We start from the raw sequence: 8,436 nt of genomic DNA on the forward strand, positions 1-8,436 counted from the left end.
TCAACACGAGAACTCTCACCATTGATGACAATGAGAGTCAAGATGCCCAAACACATCTTGCTAGGTACGAATGAATTTGCTGATGTCGAGTCACCTAGAAGATCTAACGAACAAGGGAAATTAATGTATTCCCATTGTTTGTTAGCATGAGGACTTTCCATTAAGGCATGCAAGCCTTAAGGTGTTTTTACAAAGAACTTAGACTCAAAGGACTATGGACTCAATAATTTGCATTGAAGCAGGGCTTATTTGCGGAATGAAAATGACAAGGAATGGAAAATGGAAACGGAAAATGGCAATGGAGAACATAAATGGCAATGGCAATAAGCATATGAATGAGCCTCTTGCTTTTATTTGTGTGTTATGAATGGACAAAAAGAGATGGAAAGTGTATGTGAATGTAAATGGAAAATATGGGGTGGAATGAGGTGAATGGTTTATTATGAAGTACGGATGTGATGGAAGGATGTGATGGAGACAATAATATCTGAAAGTTTTTCAAGTGTTTAGATCTGATTTTGCATCAACATATTTCCTCTTTGTTGCTGATCATCCTCTTATGAAACAAATTGGTCTCTTAGAGAGACACCATTCTCTTTAGTCATTTGTCCTTCCTCCTGGAACCTGCAAAAAAAACTAATACTTCTTCTGCAATGGAATGTAAGATTATCAAAGGAGAGAGGTGATCAATCTCTCTAGTTATGATATTTACACACAAAACTAAGAATTTGTATTAATGAAACAAGTTCTCAAAGGAAAAATCAAAAGAATTTATACCTGCTTTGGAATTAGTACCTCAAGTTGATGTTGCTCATTTTCAGCAATTTATTTCATTATTTTCTATTTCAAACTCAAATGATGGATTTCTCATTGTGTAGATCTTGTTGAGATCTTTTGAATGGTACTTAAATCATCAAAATCTGATTTTGTATGAGAAAGATAAGCTGATTTGAACAATGAGGTTTTTCTGGCTGCGGAATTGGGGAATAGCTCTGTAGCTAAAAATCTTGAATAAAAAGTTAGACATTCATCTTTCATTATCAGTGCAAAATTAATCAATACCTTCAGAAAAGTGAGAAAATAACTTGTTCATTTCATTGATTCAAAATTTTTATTTTTTCTTGACATGCAGCGACTTAGTGTGGCGACTTTGTGATAACACACAATTTGACTTCCCTTTGACCGGGGTCTTTTTCATCAAATTTGATCGAATGAATAGGACACCATCCATGTACTGACATTTCCCTAGCTACCCATGTGACTTGTTTTGCTTGAGGACACCTGCAACCTAGAGTTTAACAAAACAGCTGCGGAATCTGGGATTGGCTGCGGAAATGCTGTATTGGCTGCGGAAAGTGCAGAGTGTAGAAAGTGTTGTGAAATGGAGTGGCTGTGTGCGTGGAAGAGAAAAAAATGTGGAGGAGTGAAGGCTGTAACAAATTGTTGTCCAACCTCAATAGATACTTCATATCCAACAAGATCTTGCAATCATTCCAAAACTTGTGATGACTCTGTTTACAAGATCTGGTTTCAACATGCGTATAAACATTGTCTTCTGGCTATAGGCTCTAGCCCCTCCCTGGATATCTTTGCATATGATCCTCAACATATTTAAGCCAGCAATGAGACCAGCATCCTTGGTCGCCTGCCTCTGCGAGTCATTGAAATAGGCAGGAACAGTAACCACAGCATTCTTTACAGCCTGACCAAGAAAAGCCTCTGCAATCTCCCTCATCTTGGAAAGGACCATAGACGAAATTTCTTCAGGAGAGAATTGCTTCTTCTCGCCCTTGTAGCTGACCTCAATCGTAGGCTTATCCCCAGGGCCGGATAATACCTTAAAAGGCCAGAGCTTCATGTCGTTTTGCACAGGGGCATCGCTGAAGCGCCTGCCGATCAATCTTTTAGCATCAAAGACCGTGTTCTGAGGATTCATGGCCACTTGATTCTTGGCAGCGTCCCCAATTAGACGCTCCGTATCAGTAAAAGCAACATAGGAAGGAGTCGTTCTGTTACCTTGATCATTGGGAATTATTTCCACACGGTCGTGGTGCCAAACACCCACGCAACTGTAGGTTGTTCCCAGATCGATTCCAATCGCCTTCCTTTCGCTACTAGCCATCGTCAGAACTTCAAATCACAGCAAAATCAAAACAAACCACACGAATACACAAGAAAAGTGAAACACGACGTTCTGTATTCTTCGCTTACTTAGCAAAACAACGTTGTTGAACTATGCAGTTTACATGTTTGAGCTGCAAAACGGTTGCGGATATTATGGTTACGTCTCAAGAGTACAACGAATAATTAGGTTTGAACAACAGCACATAGATGACTCCTATTTGGATTTCTCCTCCTCAGACACGCGGAGTTAATTAATTAATCAGACTATCAGTTAATAACTCAACTCCAGTTTTTTTCACGCGTCAACAAGAAAGAAGCTCCAAAGAACCGAGGATTTCTCCCAGACCGCCACGAATTTTCTCAAACGGTTTCTGGGTTATCTAATTAACCCACCTGGCAAAAAAACCCATGTTTTAGTTTTTGAAATTCGCTTTCATTTGGTCAAATCGAGCGTTCTAAATTTGACGTTTTTCTGTTGTTTACGTTTTTCCTGAGTTAACTGTTCTCTGTTCCGCCTTTTATGAATTTGCATTCGGCCTGTATGGAGTCACAGAAGGAAGGCTAGGATCCTGATTAGTAGCAGTAGCCTGCTGGGTATTCTTTGAAGATGGAGCAAATCTGGATCCTATGTCAATCCACCTACAGTTTTTCAGTATCGGGTGGCAGGCATTGGGTGAGGCTTTATTTCTACCCATCTTCTTATAATGGTCTTGCCCCTGAAGATGCCTTCTTCACTGTTCGTGCCGGAGGCTACACCATGCTGAAGAATTTCAGTGCATCGATCACTGCTCAAGCCCTTACCCAAGCATACATCATTAAGGAGTTTTCCTTCGCTAATTCTCCAGGTCTGCTTAACATCACCTTTGTTCCAGAGAAGGGCAACAAATCTTATGCATTTGTGAATGGGATTGAGATTGTATCTATTCCTGACCTGATCAACATGACGCAGCCAATGCTTGCTGGACTGAATGTACCATACAATATTGACTCGAGCATCACATTGGAGACCATGATTAGATTGAATGTAGGAGGACAATCTCTTTCACCAGTTGAAGATTCAGATCTCCGCAGAAGTTGGTATGATGATACACCATGGCAGAGACACTTAATACCCCTTTGAAGCATGACACTAGATTTTTCTAAAAAGTCCTTGCTTCAATCTAATTTTTTTTTCATATATACAGTGCAATTTTTTTTTTATTTTTTTTTTTAATTTTTTTTTTTTTTTATGTTGCAGGTTTGTTTCAGGCCAAAGCTTGATCAGGGAGGCAGATTTTTTATTGAAGCCACAACGAAAACTAGGAATTGAGATAGCCATAGATTGTTTTTATTTTTCTTCTTCTCTGAAATTGTAAAATTTTATAAAAAGGATTAATGATTTTCAATTTCAGGCAGCAAATACTTCAAGAAAAACATGCTAAAAACAAGACTTTGACTGAGGTCTTAGGCTGGTTTTTCATCGATCTGAGCTAGATGACTAGGATAGGATCCATGTCGGGACAATTCTGGAGATGCCCATGTGGTTGGTTTTTTCATTGGATGCCTGTAACCTGCTAAACCTTGAAACAACTGCGGAATTCACAGCTAGCTGCGGAATAAGGGCAGTTTTCGCAGCTAAGTTGCAAAACCTTATTAAAACAGGATACAGTGTTTTGAAGACCACTACAAAGCATAACCAGATGATTTTCGACAATTTGAACCTATCAAAGTAGTTGAGTTTCAATTTTTTTTTTTTTTTTTTTTGAATCAATTGAAGTGTTGAAGTTAATTTTGTCTCCTATTTTTTTTCTTAACAATTCTTTTTCTGATCCTCCAGATCACACAAAGTGCAGGAGGAGAGCATACTCAAGAATTTTTTTTTATTTTTTTTACTTAACAATCCTTTTTCTGATCCTCTAGATCACACAAAGTGCAGGAGAGCATACTCAAGAATTGTTAATTTTTTTTTTTTATTTTTTTTATTTTTTTTTCAGATGTAAGAAATAAGGTCTCCTAATTACACTTCCCCGACAACAGCGCCAAAATGTCTAGTCAATTTAACGTCTTAAATTGCTCTACATAAATTATCAATCCGGGTATCGTAAACTGATGAAGTGTGGTGCACTATATGTGCTTAGTTAACCTTTCTCTTACTTCGTTGTTTTATAGTTTATGTTGTTTTTGGGGTTTTGTTCTTATTGCTTTTCTAAAGTGTTTAATGCAACTAGTTCAATCGAAATAAAATGCAATAATCAAATAATGAGAGAATGACTATGAGACCGAGTATCCTTGCTGCTTCAGCAAAAGTACAAGATGATTCTATCACGTCATTAGTTCATTAAAAGGCTATGTGCATCACTAATCTACAATCAACTTGAAAGCAATTTATGTACAATAATATACATGTTAAAAAGAAAATAAAATGCAGTAATTCAAACTGTACATTAATATACATGAAAATCAGAAAAAGAAATACAAGAAATTAAAGTGACAACTATACAAGGCACGGGCCCCCTACCACCTATGAAATCAAATGCTTAAAGGAAAATAAAGACATCAAATAAAGAACTAATGACATTGGCCCAATATCTATGCTGCTGATTTAAAATGAAAATGAAATGTGAAATCTAAGTGACAGTACATAAAGGAGACAAATCACACTACTTTAACCTTTTCTTAACCTTTTTGCCTTTCAGCTAGTTATGAACAAGTCAGCAATGTGAGTCTTAAAGCAAACTAAACCAAGCTGTACTAAGTGATATTTTGGCTCCAATAAAGTTATTTGATTATGGAAAAAGAACCATCAATAGATGAACAACTTGATATCTAAGAGCAGAAAGTAAAGTGCAAATTAAAGAAATGATACTAATGAAAATCAAACTACAGAAAAATAAAGGTCAGCAACATAGACAAGATGATCACACATGCCACTAGTCATGAAATCAAAGTAAAATTAAACACACTTGCATGAATTAAAATTGCGTGAAAGAAAAATCTAATCTACCTTACATCCTACAAAGCAATATTTACAAAATGAAATCTACTCTACTTACATCCTAATATGCTCCATGACATCTACTTCACATCTCCTTCCATGTTGAGAACATCAAAGCTTTATTCAAATTCTTCAAAAGTACAAAGTACAAAAGCTTTCAAAAGCCATGGGACTAACAAGCTAAAAGGACTAAGAAAAGAATAAAAGGGAAGACTAACAAATGAAGGAGAGAGATCTCCTATTTATACAAAAAGATGAGAGCCATCTCATTAATGAGAATCCATGAATCTCTCCCTCTAGCTCTAGAGTCCTAATAAAAATAGGAATGATAAGACACGTCTTTTTAGAGTTACAATACAATTAGGAGATGTGACACATATCCTCATGATCCCATGATTCTTTCCAACCAAATTCGAATTTGGCCTTAGAGTGCCACATAAGGGTCTTCTAGAAGCCTCCTTTCAACCTACACATGTCAACAATCTCAACCCATTTGTTAGGTATAAGCATATGCACATTATTTTCTAATGTTTAACCACAAATTCACTCAAAAAGCTTAGAAATAATAAATATTGGAAAAACATAAAAGTGGCCCAATGATAATGAAAGTGGGATGAATGTGGTGACATAGTAGTGAAATGGAGGTGATATAATGGACATAATAGTGAAATTATAATGCAAATGAATGACATTTTCAAGACTCAACAGAAGCCATAGGACAAAAATCAGAAGAAAGAACAAGAGGAAAAGCAGAGAAGAGAGAAAGAGGAAAAGCAGAAGAGAGAGCAGGAGGAAAGGCAGAAGAGAGAGCAGGAAAAGGTGCGGGAGGAGACCCATGCTGAAAAGGAAAAACAGACCACTATTGATGTCAATGTGGATACTCATATTGACCCTAAATTGCTTCAGGAATGGAAGCAATTTGATTCCATTATCAGTGGTTTGGAATGTTCAAAGGACACAGACACTTCAAAGGTAACGGACACAGAGGATATCACTTCACCACAGGTTCTAAGTGGAACCAGCGGCCCACCCATTTCTAAAGAGGTAGAGATAATACCAAAGGACCCCTCCGACCAAATCATTTTGCAGGTAGAAGATATTCCTCCCCTGGATGTCTTCTACAGCCCAAGGCATAAAGCGGTGGTTAAACGACAAAGGAAAAGAAGAAGGACTGATCAACCTTCCCTTTTTCCAGAACAAACTGTCACGAGCAATGTGGTTTGGAAGGAGGAATTTGACCCCTTCGATGACCTGACAAAACTGTCACAGTATGCGGGAGCTTATTCGGCAACGACAATAGATAAGGCATTAGAGGTAAGCCTTTTACTAAAAGCAAAGGATCAGGAGATTTTCTCATTACAGGCACAACTAAGTGAAGCAAAGCAGAAAGCGGAGCAGGCAGAGCAGCAATTGTTGACGCAACAGCGAGTGAACCGTAAACTAACTCAATAATTGCAGGCTGAAAAACAAAGGATTGACCAAAGCGCAATCCAGAAGCAGAAAGAATTATCAGAGGCATTGGCACAATTGAAGGCAGTGAACGAGCAAATGGTGAAAACGAAAGATGAGAAAATTGCTCAATTATCATCACAGCTCGAGAAAACAAAGGGCGTTCCACAAGTGGCTGAATTTAGAGTAGAAGCATTACAAATAAATACTGCATTAATATCCCAAATTAAGCTTCTGTGTCAACAAATAGCCCAGGCAGAGCCACTATGTGAATTAACGGCATCCATAGTTAAGCAAGTAGACAAGGCCAGAACTGAATTGGATCAAGCTGAAGAGACAATAGTTGCATTTCTCGACTGGCAAGATTTTGATCAAGGACAAGCGGCGAATTTACCCAGGATCTTAGAATCACATAAAGATATACTCTTCATAGAATGGAAGTCCCAGTTAATGAAAGCAGAGAGAGCGGTTTCAAGATGTAAACCAACTTCTAGCAATTTAGTTGAATTAGTCAATAACACTCTCTACTTATCAAACATGATTTCCCAATGCACACCAGGAAAGTTGACAACGATGAAAACATTGGAGAAATCATGTTATCCAGATCTAGAAGAAAAGGGGAGATTAATCGCTGGGATTAACAGTTTAACCTGGGACACCTATTGGTTCTTCCTGGTAAAGCCACACACACAGAGAGCCGCCCTCAAGTTCTTAACGGATGCAATCGGGTATATTATCCCCGATATTCAGGATGCCACCTATGCCGCCCAGCTCAGCTCGCGCCTCAACAAACCGCCAGAAGTAGAGCCAATGCTTGCGATAAGTCAGCTCAGATATAAAGGCAAGCAGCCTAATTGATGAATCATGCCGCCGACTGCCAGATCGCTGAGGAAAATAGGATCAAGATTTATTGATACAAAATTAAGTAGGATTTCTGTTTTATAGATAGGTAGATTAATTAAGTATTTATAGACCCTTTCATTGTTTTGGAAAGGGTCGTAAAGTTTTGTACCTGACTTAAAGACTGAAGTTGCACTATTGTGCTTCAGTCATATTCTTTTATGAAACTGGACCAGTTGTTCTTAATTTGACAAGGAAGCTTTTTATGCAATTGTTATTTGAATTCATTCCTTTCATATGAATTGTTATTTGATTATCCTTGCTATTATTGATTATATGCATGTGCTTTAACAGCAGATCTATATTCCTTCCACTATTGGATGTTTTATGATGTGCTTTTCTTTTAATCATGTATGTGTCAATGATATAAATGATGAGTGTAGTAATATCGCTTTAATCGCTTTGCTTAACTATTTAAGCATAGTAATCCCGAATGAAATAATGTCCATGTCTGTTAGATGGAGTCATCTATATGCCTGTTTATAGACACAGACCATCAAGCGCTACACTTTAAATCTCAATAAGTTCCCGGGATAGATCATAGTTCTTGTATTCTTGTTAATAGATTTAGTTTTTCACCCATCATTAGCTTAGTTAATCAATCATCCATTCATCCTGTTTATCCACTTTTGGGAAACTGGTCCCATTATCCCCAGTCGGAGCCACCATTCCAAACGGAAAAGGAGTTGTACTAAGGTCCGGACCGGGTGGTTATCCCCAATGTTGTTGCAGCGATTTTCGAGGCATCAACTTTTTTGGCGCTAGAAGGAGGGCCGACTGTGAATGGCACATAAACCAAAAACTATAAGCCATTCTAAGAGTAATTCTCCCTCCGTATCCCCTCAAACTTCCCATTTTCATGCTGGTTCTCCAGTATCCAAACAAGAAGAAGAGGAATCAACTACCACTGCTCAAACCCATCACACTCCAGAACAATTAAGTCTTGAATCACCTGAAGTCCAGTCTCTTATACACAAACTTCAGATCTT

The sequence above is a fragment of the Pinus tabuliformis genome, chromosome 8 (assembly GCF_031772625.1).
Source record: "Pinus tabuliformis cultivar Carrire ecotype Pingquan chromosome 8, CPIR1, whole genome shotgun sequence".
NCBI lineage: Eukaryota > Viridiplantae > Streptophyta > Pinopsida > Pinales > Pinaceae > Pinus > Pinus tabuliformis.